The sequence below is a fragment of the Nipponia nippon genome, unplaced genomic scaffold (assembly GCF_047370975.1).
Source record: "Nipponia nippon isolate SJK-2023a ecotype South Korea unplaced genomic scaffold, ASM4737097v1 scaffold_12, whole genome shotgun sequence".
NCBI classification, from domain to species: Eukaryota; Metazoa; Chordata; class Aves; order Pelecaniformes; family Threskiornithidae; genus Nipponia; species Nipponia nippon.
In genome coordinates, this window is record NW_028262313.1 from 1,366,804 (window position 1) to 1,383,550 (window position 16,747).

Here is a 16,747-nt window from a genome sequence, read left to right on the forward strand (position 1 = left end):
CACAAGATGCCAGAGACATGCTGTTCCCTGGCTTCCTCTTGCCAGCACAACTCAAACATTAGCCCAGCACCTGGCACTTGTGGCAAAATGAGAGACAAAAGGGAAGAACGCAGTTCAGATGACTCGCCATGGCCCAAAAATGATGCTTCAGGACAGGAAATATGGCAAGGGCCCCGTCTGTATTTTGGGCACTCCAAGTCCCCGCGTCTCCAGCAGCCTATTGCTGACAGAGAGCACTCTGCACGCACAGGAACTTCCAGGCCTGTAGCACCGCAGAAATGCGTGCAGCACTGGCGAGGAGCACGACAGCAAACAACTCGCCGCCTCTTTTACTGGTACGCAAAGGTGGCTGTCCCCCGAAAACCTCTGGGATCCTTATCTCCATCCACCAACAAGCAGGTCTCAGATTTTGAGGCACTGGATGAGAGACAAGCAGGTACAGCTGAAGGGTTTGTCACCTTTCCCATTCCTGTCCCCCACACAGCCCCCAACCATCTCTGTCATTCGTGAACCCACAGTCCTCTCTCTGCATCTCCACCACTGCAGAATCCCATTTTCTCCGTTTTTGTTTTTTTTTTTTTCCGAACCCTATCCACACCGACTTCCCCGTCTCTGTCATCACCTGTTTCCAAACACACAGCAGCAAACTCTCGTCCCCCTGCTTACACAACGTGGAGATCTCCACCTCTCGTGTAGACCAAAACCTCTTCTGCCTCGAACCAGATCCATCCTTTCCCTCTTGCCTTGTCGTTAGAAAATAAGCTCTGCCAGGCTGGACACACCTTTTGGCCCTCTGTTTATTCATGACCTAATACAAAATGCTTCCGCTGTGTGACTGGGAACGTCTCTATTATAAAAGGACATAGAGTAAGTCACCAAGTCACTCTGGTTTAGATACCAAACAGAGCTGTTCAGAAATATATTTTTTTCTCCCAAACGTTCACTACAAATATAAGATCTGAGACAAAAAAAAAAAAAATCATTTAAATAAAAATCCCTATTCCCTCCCTATTTATACAGAAGGTTTTCCTCCAGAAGTCCAGCGGGAGCCCTTTGGAGCCAACTGCCTCCTATTAAGTGTCTGCACAGCACCAGTGCAATAGGCCCTTGATCCTAATTGGCACCCTTGGGTGCCATCGTTATGTAAATGAGCAATAATCCTTCTTCACTTCCTGATCCAAACAGTTACTGCAGGCTCTGTTGCACTGTTAAGCATTGCCCAGTTTACTACGAAATGGCTGCATTTTGAAGGATGATTCCCTTAGCGTGCTTTCCCTGGACAACCTTACAGAGCTGCCTCCGGCTTAATGTTTGCAAATTGCCCTGGGATCCTGAAATAAATACGAGATTGGCTTGCAAAGCACCAGCTCCGAGAGGCGATCCACTCCGAAAACAGCCACAGAAAGTCAGGAGCTGCATCTGGCTGCAGACAGATGCCCATTTATTTCCTTGGCCGCTGAGTGGATTGAGGCCGCACCTGTACCAGGGGACTTCCCAGGTCTGTGCTTCTGCCATGCCCCGACTCCTCACTGAAATAAAGCCAGCGCAGGCACTATATTTCTTCCCAGTTATACACCGATTTCCATGCGGACAGAGCCCTGGCACCGGGGCTTACAGGAAGCTGTGGTGTACGACAGCAGGTCTTTTACCTGGGCAGCGAGAGAGACGGGACTGACATGAACTTGTGAGCAAGACCTGCCAGAGAGACATCAAACAAGCAATAAAAAACCCAACAGACTGACCACGGTGCCTAAACCTGCCTGTGGAAGCAACTCCTTCCTCACAAGGGACAGCTGGGCACTGCCACAGGCAATACTTAAGACACAGGCACGTCCATCCATGACCTACCTGTCAAATACAAAGTCGAGGGAAAATTGCTAGGTAGCACGAGGGACAGAATTCAGCTCCTCCTGCACCTTCTGACAGACTTCTCCTGAGCTATAATAATTGAGATTTCATCTATTTTAAAAAGCCTGTGACTCACAGAGCCATGTGTACTGTCCATACAGAGCACAACAGGGTGCAAATCCAAATGCCACCTACCTTCCAAACAGTTCACAGTAATGTCTGCGGGTACAAACACTGCAGCACCTGCAGTGCACAGACACTTAGGCCAAGAATACATATCCTGAATCCTTTCTGTGGCTTAATCTGTAGTCAGGCATAAATACATTATACTTTTTCTATTCTGCATACTTCCTTTTTCTTTGGACTCAGTAGAGTCACTGCACATTGGTATTTCTGCTCACGCAGCTCTGAATGGATGTTTCAAATGGTACACAACCCTGGGACTTGCGTTCTTCCAGCAAGCATTAAGAACAACATTTGGAGAGAGTGGGTTTTGTTGTTTTTTCTCCAAAAATAAATATTTTTGGAGAAAAAAAAATAGACCGGTAAATACGTGCCAATTTCACTACACTTGTTACCTTAAAACAAAACGGAGATGTAAGTGCGTTACTTGCAGAAGCACAGGGCTCTGTGAGAAACCCCTTAGCTGGGAAGAGTAAGGGAAACCATGGGAGCCTCCCAGAGGTGTCACAGCCAGCCCCAGCCACGGGGACGCTGGCCACGGGGGTTACCGACACCTGCGGCCATGAGAAGCAAACCCCCAACCCGGGGAGCAAACACAGCTAACTGCAAAAGACCCTCGTGGGCTGAATCAAACCAGCTACTGAAGGTCTGAAGAAATAGCTTCACAAACACCCGTCTGCGGAACGAGGTTTAATGGGAGGGAACAGAATCAAAGCGGTTCTGTTTCCCAGGATAAATGCCTACAGGAGTTTTCATCTTCTGATCCTTAAAACCCCCAGGGTCCTGCGGACAGTTTACAAGGACAAGCCCTTACCGAAAATAAGTCTGGAAAGGCTACAGCCAGGAGGTTTAGTCCCCAAGCAGTGAAGGTGTTTCCATAGGAAATGCAGTCTGCAGACTGGAAAAAGCTGGGGGAAGAAAAAAAAAAAAAAAAGAAACTCTACAGGTTCCCTCTCTAATGAAGGGAAGAGCCCTGAGCCATACAGTGAGTGACTGGGAGCCTGTTACATAGAGGCAGCATCACTGTTATAAGAGGGGTTAACTCCTGACTGCCTTAGCTTGAGGAAAGGAAACGCAAGTCCCCAGGTGCCGCCTGAGTCTATTTAATAAAGAGGATAAAAGAAGAGGCCCAACATGCTACTGCCGCACACAGCCCCAAGAAAACACCTGCCTCTTTGTTGAGAGGCGCTGACGTGGCCGGCGTCAGCAAGCGGAGCCGGTGGCATCGCCCGTCTCCGCTCCCGGAGCGGGTCCGTGTCCTGCACAAAGGCGTCCTTTAGAGGTCTTGAATCGTGCCCCGCTGCTGGCTGGCGGGGAGGGGGCATTCGTCTCCCCTCTCCCTCGTCTGCTTTTTCAGTGTAGCAGTGCAGCGTTCAGAGGGGTGGGAAATGAGCGGGTTATGGGCTTACTCATTTCTCAGGCATCATTAAGGAACAGGCAGAAGATGGAGGATTTTTTATTCGCTGATCGTTTCCAGCATAGAAGAAGGTTGTTCTGGTTTGACGTGAGAACACAGCTTTCAGCAAACGGAAAAATTCAGATGAGAGTATGGCAAATTGGCCAAAGGATTTAGTTACATGTTATGCTGCTTTGTATCTTTTAAACAAAATCAAATGAAAAGTGAGGGGAAAAAACCCCACATTATTTCAAAACATAAAATGAAAATGTTTCATTGTGAAAGGCTTAAGGCAGCCTTTTGTTTCAGGTTTTAACTTCTTTTTTCTTGGGAACAGCAACTTAGTGAAACTTGCATGTATTTTTAAAAGGGTTCAGCGTTGCTAATTCTGCAAAAATAAAGAAATTGTGCAAGTCTAACCACAGAGCTGTATCAGGTTCATCACTGCCAGTCCACGTTCACAAGGCAAAGCAGCTGCCAGCCACAGCCTCCCTAATCTCTCCTTTACCATGATCCTAGCCAAAAAAAACCAACCCAAAAGCCCCCGAGAAGACCCTTCCTCTATTAAAATTCACGAAAGGCTCTACCCAAAGCCCAAGCTTTGAATCCAGGGTCTATCTTCACGTGATCCTGAGGACATACCTGCTTCAGCGCAGCTGGCCCCTGCTTCGCTCCTCCGATGGCTGCGTCTCCCCGCCACCCTCTGCTCTTAGGCAAGAGGTGAAGCTTTATCCTTGCCACAGGAGTGTTGCTCCCCTCCCAGCTGCTGGCTGGGAGCAGCACACCGTGGGAGTGTTTTGCAGGAATACCCAGTGGTGGCCTGCTTGTGCCCTCATGAGTGCCTGTGGTGAAATCCTGCCCCAGGAGCAGAGTTGGGACAGCCTGCTGGAACTTGGACCTGCTGTGCCTGCGTCACACCCAGCACTGGATGCCAGGGGAGCAGAGGGGCAAGCAGGGACCATTCAACCCTTTACCTCAGTGTACCGCTCCGAAATGGGATCCTGCTACAACAGGATACATAGATAACTCTGCCCTTCCAAACCTTCCACCGTGCTCTCTTGGCTTGCTGCAGGCTTCTCCACTCCATGTTCATCCCCGGTGTGCTCTTAGCCCTGACACCACTGTCATCTCTTTCATCTGTTATCTCCTTGTTTTCCAGACCTGTCCTTCCCTCGTGCTGGATCTGCCCACGGCCGAGATTCAGGTAGGCTGGCACCTTACCGAGGCTCTGACTTCACGGGAGGTTTCCAGCGTGGATCATGACAGCAGAGAAACAGGGTCAACTGAAACTGCCACCAGTGCTTCTCCACGGGGGAGAAGCGACATGCTGGCCACTGGACAGAGCGATTTTTAAATTCATCTCCTCTCCCCAAGTTCTCACGAGCCCTTTATGAGTCAGGATCTGACCAGCTTCCAGGCAATTAAACCCAAATTGCCTCTCCCCTCCCTGCGATAGCAGGTCTCAGGTATGTAGCACAGGTGGAGCTACGTGCCGGTACACTAGAGAAGGTGAGGTTGATCATCTGAGTGATAGTACTGGGAGAACCTCTGTTGATAAGCCAGGTTTCCTTCTCCATCAGGTATGCAGGGCTGATTTCAGGGAGTAGCAAGGATGAATTTGGCCTGGTTATGACAGTTTACAATCTCCTTAATTCTGCAGAGCCAGAATTCACAGGCCAGCAGGACCTCCAGGCCTGCCCCCCTCACCCCCTGATTCTCTCTCCGGCCCTTCCCTATCAGCACCATCAAGATATAGGAAACTGGCTGGCCATCCCTGGGCGATACGAATACATGACAGCTATAGGCTAGATACTCTTTCTGATATTCGAAATCATCTGTGATTTACAGTCCAGCTCAGCCTCACGTTTCTCGTACAACATGGCCAAAACAGCAGCAGCGTCTGGGATGTAACACTGGGATGTCCCAGGCAACAGGAGACCCATAAAAATGGGCGTTACGATGCCTAAATTCCTGCTGACAAAGCATCCAACACGAGCAACGCAGCACGAGAAGTAAATGTTCTGCCTGTGCAGGACCGAAATCCTATTAGACCGTGTCCTGAGACTGCATGCTTCGCACGGAGCCGCTGGCTAAATCCATGCTAACTACCGATACAAAAGCCCTGATTTTCAAAGGCACGGAGCACCACCAAGACCCTTGACAAGCACGGCCCTGGAAATCACATGGAGGTTATGTCCACCTCTGGGAACCCCCGGGTGTGCAAGCAGCTTTGCTACAGAGCTGGACAGACAGACAGCCAGCCCTCACATTGGAGCCAGTCTGCTGACTGCAGGCAGGGAGGGCACGGTGCCTGCCAGTACGCTGCCTCCCACTGAAGACAACTAACCCTGAAGATCCTCATCACGTGAATGAAAGCAATTACAAGCTACTTAATAAGGAAAGGGGAGCTGAAACCTTGTTTAGATTTTAATCTGCAGGGCGCGTCCGTCTGCGGGCCGCCAGCCAGCTCAGCTCTCCCTCTGCACGCTCCCGGGTGCTGCGGTGGTCCCTGCCCGGCCTCGGCTATTGCAATGTGCTTTGAGCTTTTAAGGCAGCTTCAAGGTATGCCACCGCTGCTGCTGAGGTGGAGTCTCTGCCTCTCAGCAGCGCTTCGGAGAGCAGCTCCTGGTGAAAACCCTCACCCTGCCCGGCGAGCAGGGTGAAACAAGCTGCAGAGCTCAGGGTGGCTGCCCAGGGACAGGCCATATACCCACGCGACCACAACAGTGGGCACTGTCATGAGTGGCACCAGCAGAGGAGCCGAGAGATGGCTGAGGCACGACAAACTCCTCTCTTACCCTTAGCAGGGAGTGATCCCTATGGATCGCAGCCTGTGGGCTGTGCTCTGGTCTGTCCCCAAGGCCACCGCTCTCCCCGAGGCCACGGGGGCTGCAGCTGGCCCTGGGCAGCTGGCGGAGGGAGAGGGTGATGCATGCTTGCCCACTCACGCAGTCCTCTGTGAAGGAGCTGATGCACAGCCAGACCAGCACTCTTTGCTAATAAATTCTCCAAGTGCCTGAAATCAGCAGCCCATCACTTAATTGGGAATGATTCTGCTTTCCATGTAAGCCACTTAAAAAGATGTAATTATACCCCAGGAGATGAAACACTTACTATTCTTTAAAAGCTGACTGCAGCTCCTGTTACCTGCAAACGCACAGCAGAAAAACCTGCCAGCCATCTTCCTTTTTGATGGCTCAACTGCAACTTTAAAATGTTAATAATTTTTTAGCCTGCTGTTGTCAGGAGTTTGTAGGGCACTTGCGGTAATGGCCCCTTTGCGCCTAATAGCCACCTTGCCCTCCGTTCGCCTTGGTGATGAGCTGGTTCCGACATCGGACCTAGTTCTGAGGACTAAATGAATGCCCTGGGAAAGGAAGCAGAGGTGCTTTGATCCCGTAAACACAGCTTTCCTGGGGAGCGCCACAGGGTGCCTTTAGACTCCTGAACTGTCCGCGCAGCCCAGGCCAGCCGCCCAGTTCATGTTACAGCGCTCCTGTTCCCAGTGCCTGGCTCCCCGGTCTCGGGACGGGATCTCCCTTTGATGTCCAGGGCACCAGGCTCACTTTACCGTGCTGGTCCCTGCGAGAGCCGCACGGTGAGCTGCTCTGCGCCAGGAAACGCTGGATCAGGCAGGCCCTTTCTGGACAGGTACCCCACAGCTGACCCCTGCCTTCCCGAGTCCATGCAACAGGGAGCTGAACTCTTGGTGCCTCAACAGAAAGGTCATTAACAGACAACAAACTGTGTCCTAGACCAGTGTTACTTCAGCCCAAAGCCCACGTGGCATCACTTAGGCCACCAACTGCAAAGCAATCCTGCCCTGCCTACAGCGACCCAGGACCTGCAGCCAGCAGCTCTGCTGCCTGCTAGCAGAGGCCACCCGTGCTGTCACGCTGCTCTCCGAGGAGCTCTCACATGCTCTCCTGTTCCTGGGTAGAAGCACAAAACTCATTTCACCAGCTAGGAACTCGGGTACTAATGGAGGACTTGGCCAGCAACCGGAATGCTGGCCCTCAGCCGCAAACAGGGCTGAGGTCAGTCATGAGGAAGAATATCCTGGTTTAATGATAATTGATGCCTATTCTGACCTTCACAGTCCTCAAATTAAAATGTATTTAAAGCTTGCAAAACGTTTGAACCTTCTTCATTTGAACCTCCTAAACTCTGCTGCGAATTTTGTCACCTAGGCCTAAATCAGGGTCCGAGTCCCTACGCTCCCGCCCACATGGTGAAAGGTGGGACCTTGCTTTAACTCAGCATCAAGCCCAAATTTTACAAACCCAGAGAAGGAAAGCCAGGGAGAGGAGGCTTCTCCACGCCGCTTACATGCAGCCACGAATCCCTGTGCCGCAGAAAGGCGGTATTCAGGTGGCAGGATTGCTAATCCAGACCCGTGCACGGTCAGACTGCCCTCCAGCGATCCGGGTTAGGCGTGGGCACGTACCTGCATTTCTCTGGCATTAGCCAGAGCGCACAATGCAAACTTTGTGCCAATGTTACGCTTTTATGTCAGCTGTTACCTGATCTGCTGTGAAGCGAGAGCAGCGTGGATAGACTGTACCTGATCTAGCATAAAACCTGCCAGAACAAAATTAACCCTTTAAATTCATTTCAGCAAGTTTGAACCGGTAAAGGAAGTTTATGCTGGACTAGCACTTCGTGCCCAGTGGCCATGACATTTTTGAGCCAGCGTTCTTAAAACTAGATTTATTTCACCTTTGAACTCCGACTTGAATGACATCCCGTGCCTGGGAAGGACGGACACTTCCGTCCCACTGTCTGCACTTGGGGAAATGGGCGGCAACAGGAATTACACTTCAGGCTTCGCTCACAACCTGCAATTTAGGATCTCATCCCCTCGCGCACGCAGGTGGCTGAAGGTGTTTGAAGTGGGAGGCTGCCAGTCAGCCTCTGAACGTCCAGACCCACAACCTGAGGCGCACTCCAGGACTTGGACAAATGACAGCCCGTGTCCCGGTATCGGCTCAGTATTAGGAGCAACTGAATGGCTGTGGGCTTTCAAACAGAGATAAACTCATGCGTAACCGCCTCTGAAGAGCAGAAAGGTTTATAATGCCAAACCCCAGCCGAATGCTCATCCGTACAGGCAGGGTGATGAGTCCTCACATTTTAGACAATGCTTCGCTTCTCTGAAGGACCAGCTTTTTACTCTTGCCTTCCCCCTTTTCCATGCCGTGACTATTTAACACTGATACTGCTACATACACACTTGATGATATTTAAGAAGCACCAGGAGATTTCTAAAGTCAAGCTTGCGAATGATCAGGAATGCAATAGTTGAAGCAGTCCAGGCAACCTTAAATCAACCCTTCTGGGGTTGTGCAGTACCACAGCTCATCGCTACCTTGTTCAGCACAGGCCAAGATGCTCTAAGAAGCCAGGCTACAAGAGGAGGCTCTTTGCCCCCGGAACCACTGCTAGAGGTGTTTGAGGAGTCAGGCGTCAGCTGGAGAGGATGGACGGTTACTCCACTGCAGGTGACATTTTATGCCTCTGCCACGGTTCTTCCATGATGCTAATATTATATCGTAATTTAAATGGCATCATGGTCAAACTGTGCACCCACCTTTTTCAGGGTGGCCAAGACAACCCTGAATACGAACCGCAGAAGCATCAAGCACTTGCGGCTGCAGCGGAGCCTGGCTGGCTGTGCCGGATCTCTGCGAAGAGCCTCAGCCCGGCACCATGGTTCCTCAGGATCTCGGTCACCGCTACCTGGGGACAGCAAACGCCTCTTCTTCCCCGAGCATGGGGAAAAGAGAGATGAAAATCTGCAATTGCCACGGGGAAGCCTGCACAGAACTCACTCACAGGAGCAACGCAGACATGTTTCAGCCATGTCCGAGACAACAGCTGTAAAGCTGCAAATGCACAATTATAATCTCTTTTAATTCACTCGCAACCATATACTCCACAAGAAAAAAATAATCAGTCCAACCAGATGGAGTTGGCAAAGACAGGAGCTATTGAAGTCAGGGTAGTGTGGCATAAACTTAATTAGAGCAGCGCACAAACCTACCTACCCCAAGAGATCATCTTGGGGCCCGTTGTGCTAGGAGCTGTGCAAACGTACACAGCATGACCACCCCCAAACACAAAACTCACGGCTGTTACTGCCAAAAATTACTAGATCATTTTTCACTATACTGGGTATACAGCTTCATTACTCTAATTACAAGGCATTAATTCCTAATTGCTCAACTAATTTCTGTATTTGAAAAGGAAAAAGGATGTTTACCGCACCCACACGCCATTGACCTTAAGCCTTGATGTCTAAAGATGAAAGCAAGAAGGAAGGAAAAGTTCGTTTTGCTTTCAAAAGCAGAGTTTTGCATTTGTATCACAGACCCACAAACAGAGCAGGACAGAAAATCTCACTGAAGCTTCATGACATCGTGGGGATGGTACAAGGTTTTGCCAAGAAAAACCAATGTTTTTGTAAAAGAAAACTAAACTCCGTCATTTGTGGAAATTGGGACTTCCAATTAAAACATGATAAATTTGGGGGAACAAATTTAATGCTTTTTCTTTGGCTGGATGAATAAACTAGCCTAAGTACAACGTCCTGATCGATCTGACGAGGGAGGACACCGCTGCTCCCCAGCTTGCGGTGGAGCAGCCTCTCCAGCTGACTCCAGCTTGCCCTCCTGTTAGGGGTTTGTCCTGGAGCAGCCAAGGGCCGAGCGGAGGGGTGGGGACGGGGAGATGGAGAAGACATTCACCAAGCTCGGAGGCAGGATGAAGCAAGGACTGAGGGAGGTGCTCGTCTCCTCTGTACCAGCTTTACCACTCCCATCCCTTCCTTTCCAGGGTGCTGATTTCATACTAATTCAGAGAGAAACAAAACAAGGCAGAGCAGGGGAGAGAGAAAAATCTCTGTCTGCACCCCTCTCCGCCCCACGCGGGTCCTGGGGAGGTGGGGTTGGAGAGGCAGAAAGTGCTGCAGCTTACCCCAAGCCTCTCAAGAGGCTGTCAAGGGTCACAGGCTCAAATTTTGCCCGTGTTGTCTGGACTCTGCTCACTCCTGCCCACACACAGACCCTTCCCCAGTTAGCCCGCTGCCATGCCCCCTGCTCTACCTAGCAAATTAAGAGGGGGACAGATTTTAGAAGAATGTGGGGCGATGGACAGGGAGGGAGCTCAGTGATCAGACAGGGGCAAGCAACAAAGTCCCATACCCAAACCTCCCCTCTTCTGCCTCGTTTGTGTCCTTGCACTAGCACCATCCCTGTAGTACTCCAGTACCATTTCAGATGCACACTTCGGTCCACCACACTACAGAAAAGAGCTTCATTTCCCCACGCAGGATGAGGATTTAAGGTATCGTTCAAGTCTCCCTCATCCCCGCCAGATCCCTGCATCAGCAGGTTAGGAAAGGACAGCCTTCCTCTTCCTCCTCCTCCCCAGGCAGAGAGAGCAGGTAAAGCACGGAGAGAAGCAGCACCCCAGCTGCCCTCTGCCAGGCTCAGCGGACCAGCCTCCCTGCCCAGCCCTACCTGCGGAGGCTCCTCAGCTGTGGCTTCTCCCCAAAAGACCAACACGGAGCAGTTTACAACCAATCTCCCGGCACTTTTGCCCCCCGAGGGCTGGCAGCAGGTATCTCCGATCCTCCCTGGCAGCAAGGGCGAAGCTGAGAGCTCACCTGCCGGGCGGACCGAGAGGGCTGGCTCCTGGAAGCCAAGCCTTGTTTTGAGGAGGAGACTTGGGTGTGTTTTGCCCTTCAGGGGAATCAAACAGGTTTCTCCATTCAGACGGCATGGTCTCCCCTCCCTGTAAGCTCTCCTCTACATTCCTCGCATTCTCTAGCAAATGCCGTGTTCCCCAGCCCTGTGCTGCAATGGGACAGCAGAGAGCAGCCCCCCAGCTCTCACCCCACTGAGTTTCTTCTCCGGCCAAGCACTGCCAGACAGGCTGGCCCCGCAGGACGGGGGAGCAGGCACCCCGCTGCTACTCGGGTACCGGCAAGCCCTTGAGTCTCAGAGCCGCTTACAGCAGCGGTACCCAGGTAGCATCAGGGACTGGCACTGTAATTAGCACTGAACAGTGATTGTCTGGTTCTAACTAATTAAATGAGGTAGGCAGGTGCGATTATCGCTATTCACTGCAGAGGAAACTGCCAGGTATTCTGCTCTCCCTCAGTTTATTTCCCCTTCTAATTGCTGTGGTCACCACAAGATCCCCGAGGCCCAGCTTTGGGGAGTCTCCGAATGGACACAGCACGACCCTGGCGTACGCTTTTTGCCAATTCCTTAAGACCAGTGGTTGGGGACGTGAGTTTAGAGCGCTTCTGAGAAGTCAGGGCTTCAGCCCGGGACTGCCACAGGTTGGTAAGAAGGTGCTGAAGCCCCAACCAAGCATCTCTCAGGACGTCTTCCCACCTCTGTACCCACCAGCACAGACCTCCCCCTGCCCCCATCAGAAGTAACGCCGAGTCTGTAGCAGCTGAGGGGCTGGAGAGAAGCACTCCTGCGCTCTCCTCGCAGCGCTGCAACAGATCTGCTGTAGGATGGCGGGCAAACCACCAGCGGGCTGGGCTGGGATGTGCTATAACAGGGCTAATAACCCATCCCTGGCTCCCAGCAGCACGACGAAGATAACGTCTGAAAAGCCCTGATGTCAACGTTGTTACTCCAATCCCAGACCTTTGTTTCTGATCTGCTCACGCTGCAACACCAGCAGCAGCGCAGGCTCAGCTGAGCTTTCTTCCCCAGGGGCTGCCGGTGATCCCAGAGGAGATAAGCACAGGAGAGAAGATGTAATATTCGCAAAGCCGCACCCTGAGCTCGGAGTGGGCACAGAGGGGTGTCCAACTCAGGAAAAACTAAAACGTTTGAAGTGGGCTGTTTAAAATGCAGCCCAGACCCTACCTCAGTAAAGCATCCTCGGCTTCAGGGCTCCAGCTGACAGTGCAGCTTTATTTTCAGTAACCCCTGAGTCATCCCGTTGTTTGCTGAAGGTTCGTTCATGTTCTTTCCCGAAATAATAGTGACTAACAGCCTGGCCAGCCTTTCAGGTACAATAGGTCCTCTGCCAAGCAAGCAGAAGGGACACCCCAGGGTCTAGGGACTATGCTTTTTTCCCAGGGTGAACACACTGTTCCACAATGAATCTTAAAAAAAATAAAGACAACCAAAACCCAAAAAATGTATCTATTATGAGCACCTTAATATTAAACACCAGAAGAAATGTATAAGGAGATCCTAAAACAACATACACAGCAGCTGACTGATGTTTTACTAGATGCAGACAACTATTTTGTTGAACTGGCAGACATGCAGGCTAGAACATTAGCTGTCTATCAGCACTGCCCTCTTCCTCAGAAGAAAGGAACACAGCAAAGAACTGCTTTTCTCATTAATTAAGAGGAGATAGGTGCAATATTAAGTAACATTTTGTTATTAGCTTGAAAATACAGGTCCAAGCATATGTAGAAAACTTCCAAAGACAGGTCTTAAAGTCAGGGGTGTGGTGGCAAAGCAGAACAGCAGAGAATGTATTTCCGAGCTGGCAGCTCCATCGCAACAACTTGGTCGCGCAAGTCGTTAGCGAAGGACAGGCTGCACAGCACGTAGCCGAGCGAGATACAGAGAAATGCCACGCAAGACGCTTCCCCTCAACAGGAACTACCATTCAAGCCCTGTCAAACTCGACTCTCTAAAGTCTCCTCAGTCTTCAGCCTCCTGATGCCACCCAAAGCCCCACTGACTCATCACTGACCTTACACAGCCTTCCTCCATTTCAGGAGCCAGCTCCCTTGCTACTCCAGTCTGAAATCCGTACCAGTCCCACACAGGGTCTCCGCACTGTGCTAATCCTGTGGCAATGCCCCTGAGAGAAGCGACAAAAGGAGACGTTTTATTTCACTTAATTTAGCGGTGGTTTTCTGGTGCAAACTCTACCTGTGTCATTTCAGCTGCTGGCTAATGCAGCTGTGAGATGTAAGGCTGTTGCACAGCAGCGCTCGTTGAATGAAGGAGAGCATTTGCCTACTCACTGCTGTACATCGTGCTGGCCACAGGCAGCTTCTTGGGAGTAAAGCAAGAGGAGAGTTAAGGGTTTCCTGGGAAAGCCAAGGGAATACTACGATACTGCTACAACTGCCACAGATGGACAGCCTACATTGGAATAAAGGGGACTTTATTCTGCTATATCTACTCCCCCTTTCAGCTAATTTCCTATTTAAATGGGGTACGGTTTCATTTTATTTAAGAAGCCATGATTCCGTTGTGAACTGCAGTCCTGGGGAGGGGCAGCAACACACAGCTTCTCCTTCCCCCTATGTCCGTGGTCCCCCCAGCGCTGAGGAACCTACGTCTCCTGCAAGAGCTTTACTCCACTGCGGCAACGTCTGCAATTGTATGAAAGGTACCGGCTTATCGTCGCGATTAAACTCGAGACCTATCCAGCAGCTCCAGCTGTCTCTCTCCCATCTGTTTTGAAGCAGTGAAGCCCTTCATTGCAGGGCAGTTGCTTTCATTTGCAGTAATGTAATTGCAAGGAGACTCAAGGTCTGCCCAGGAGGATCGCCAAGGGCAACAGCATGTCCCTAAAACACTGCACTCTCGTCACCATTTAGCACACGGCTGCAAACACCACTTTCTGCGGAAAGAGTAAAGCAGGGAAACTCTTCTAGCCATGGCTGTTGCTGAAGAGGAGCAGAGAAGTGGATGCTCCAAGGACAGCACGAACATCACAGACCTCCCAGGGCGTGGGTTTCCCAATTAATAGCAAGAAAGAGAGAAGGCACTTTCAAAAGTCTGGAAAGAAGGAAGTCTCAAGAACAGTTGTCTTCCAGGCCTGGCAGAACCTGGAAAGGGACCTTCTTTCTTTCTCACATGGACTAGGACAACACCAGAGGGTCAAAGACATTTGATACCACGGGAAATACAGTATATAGGTATATACATGTTAGTGTACAAGTATACTAATGTAAACCACAGCTTTCTCTGTTATTTCCCAGGAAGCAGAATAGGATAGGAACACACTTTTTTTTTTTTTGTCTTTTTCTTTTTTTCTCCTGTAGAAAAGGCTTTTCATACTCTTTGTTCAGCTGAAAATACCCATGGCCACCGACGCAGACAGCTTACCTTGAACTGGAGCTTTCCAGTCACCACAGTTCACAGTACTCCCATACTCCAAACAAAGCTCAGCAAGTACATCTGTGGTGCTCAGCAGCTTGAACAGTTGGGGACAATCCGCCCCAAACAAGTCTTTGTGGTTTTATCCCAATTAAGCTCTTAGATAAACCACTCTTTCCACAGTATAGCTGGATGTCACTCACACCAGCAGGCACAGAAACCCTGATGGGTGTTTTTCTTCCTCATAATTACAGGAGCATATTCAGTTTTTAATGACACGGCATTTCAAAATCACAGCAGTGGCCAGAGGCAGAAGTTTTTTTGCCAGCAAGTGGGAGGCCTGTGTGACATCTGGAAGATCACCACGCCATGGGGCCGCTGAAACACAGCACTACCAGGTCACTCCAGACCAGAGGCTAAAGACTGCCCAGTGAGTCTGAGGGAAAGCCAATTTACTTCACTTTAGGGACTTAACCGAGACAATCAGATCGGGAGCATCATCAATCCAGCTTCTAGAAGAGGCCTAGGGATAACGACTCCAGATTTATGTTAGGAATCCATTCAATATGCAGCGTGTGTGTGCACGTCTGTGTAGGGGGAGTGAAACTGGGTCTTTTTGCTAATGTGTACAGCAACAACTACAGTCCGATACTACTTTGAAGCTAGCAAAACTACAGCTCTGACCACCGCCAGAAGTAGCAGCTTTTCCAAGCTAGCAACTACAGGTTAAATACTGCCAAATTCATGATGCTTCAGAACGGCACCAAACTCAGTCTCACCGGCAAGACCTGCCTCATCTGGAAACAGCACAGTTAAGCCGCATTACCGCTGGAGCAAACCCTGCATGTACTGAAGTCAACAACAAAAAGTCCCTTATCTGCATCAGTCCAGGAGCAGAATCCAAGAGGGGCATTTTTTCCTCTGTACCAGGTTAAAACCAAGAGGGTCTGGCTTGAAACCCCCCCACCTGCTGCAGATCTGGACTCCCTCCTGGGCCACGAGCCAAAGGTGCAGCTAAGGCTGCCGTCCCGGCATGCCAGAGAAGCCAGCCCAGCCCAACGCAGGAGGAACGTCCCGTCGCTCTGTTTCAACAACACAACCTTCTCCAGGGACACACACACACGCTCCTGCAGCGGGGAGGAGCAGGTCGGAAGAGTCTTGTTTCCCCATCTCGTTAGAAAACATTATTTTTCTGTAAAAGCTGTAGGTAGATTTCAGCCTGGAGTATCTGGCTTTACCAGAAAATGGATTCTCCCTGAACCTCCTTTACGAGAAAAGCGCAAACACCTCTCATAAAGATGTTTCACCGTTAGCGCTGGTTGATGCTTGTTTCATTGCTGTTTATCTGCCTCTTATATTCTTAGTGCACTGCAAAGCAGATCATTTGGGATCAGAGACATGCGAATTACATCACACAAGGAAGCTGCAGCCACAGAAAGCACGCGCAGGCTGCAGCGAATGCCTGACAGCAAAAGATTTAAAGGACTCGGACCGTGTAGGCAAAAAAAAAATTAAAAAATAATTTAAAAAAAGAAACAAAAGTGACTTAACCATAGTGTAAGAGAACTACCCAGGAGAGAACGTGACAAGTATGAAGGGCACTGGCATCCAAGAAATAAAAACAGAAAAAACTGAGGACCGAGCTGCAAACTAGACACTTTCCAGTGAGAGTTTTTTTCTTTGGGGGTGGTTGGTTTGGGTTTTTTTTGGAAGAGCAATGAGCATTGAACACTGCCAGTGCTCTGAAACATCAACAGATGAGCTCTCTGTTTCTTGAAGTCCAGAAGCTGTCCCAGAGGGGATCCCTTAGCTGAACTGCAGCAGATGAGCCGTGCAGGGGTCAGCGCAGGACAGCTCACGGCTAGCGACGCAGGTCAGGCTAGCAGGTCTGGCTAGCTGTGGACTGCCATTATGGCTGCACTGGAAGGGTGCTAGGGTAAATCACCTGCTCTGAGCTCGCTTCTGCCATGGGCACACTGCTACCACTTCCAGAAACAGCCAGTTTAAAACCAGTTTGCATAACTCTACAGTACATTCCTTTCCAGAGGCGCAGTACGTGTACCTTTAGAAACAGCGATAGGTAGGAACCTGCTCAACTCTCAAAATTCAGGCAGCCAATTTTATGGGAAGGTGGTTGTACCAAGTAGCATAGCAATTCTTGTCATTCCTATGACAGCAAGAGACTTCTGCCCAGCGGCGTGCAGCCTCCCTGACCAGT

At 50.4% G+C, this 16,747-nt stretch overlaps 1 protein-coding gene across 9 annotated transcripts in view; it reads right to left on the reverse strand.

Moving 5' to 3' along the window:
* Positions 1-11,086, reverse strand: part of ZNF185 (zinc finger protein 185 with LIM domain) — a 51,588-nt gene extending 40,502 nt beyond the window's left edge. For 6 of the 9 annotated variants that reach the window (XM_087748324.1, XM_087748325.1, XM_087748327.1 and 3 more), the window contains exon 1: positions 10,948-11,086. The gene's annotated coding sequence lies outside the window, so the exon portion shown is untranslated. Of the gene's footprint in view, positions 1-2,845; positions 2,893-4,069; positions 4,096-4,648; positions 4,722-10,947 lie in introns of those variants that run through there. The other 3 variants (XM_087748322.1, XM_087748320.1, XM_087748319.1) reach the window with 3 other exon arrangements.
* Between the last annotated feature and the right edge of the window lie 5,661 nt (positions 11,087-16,747).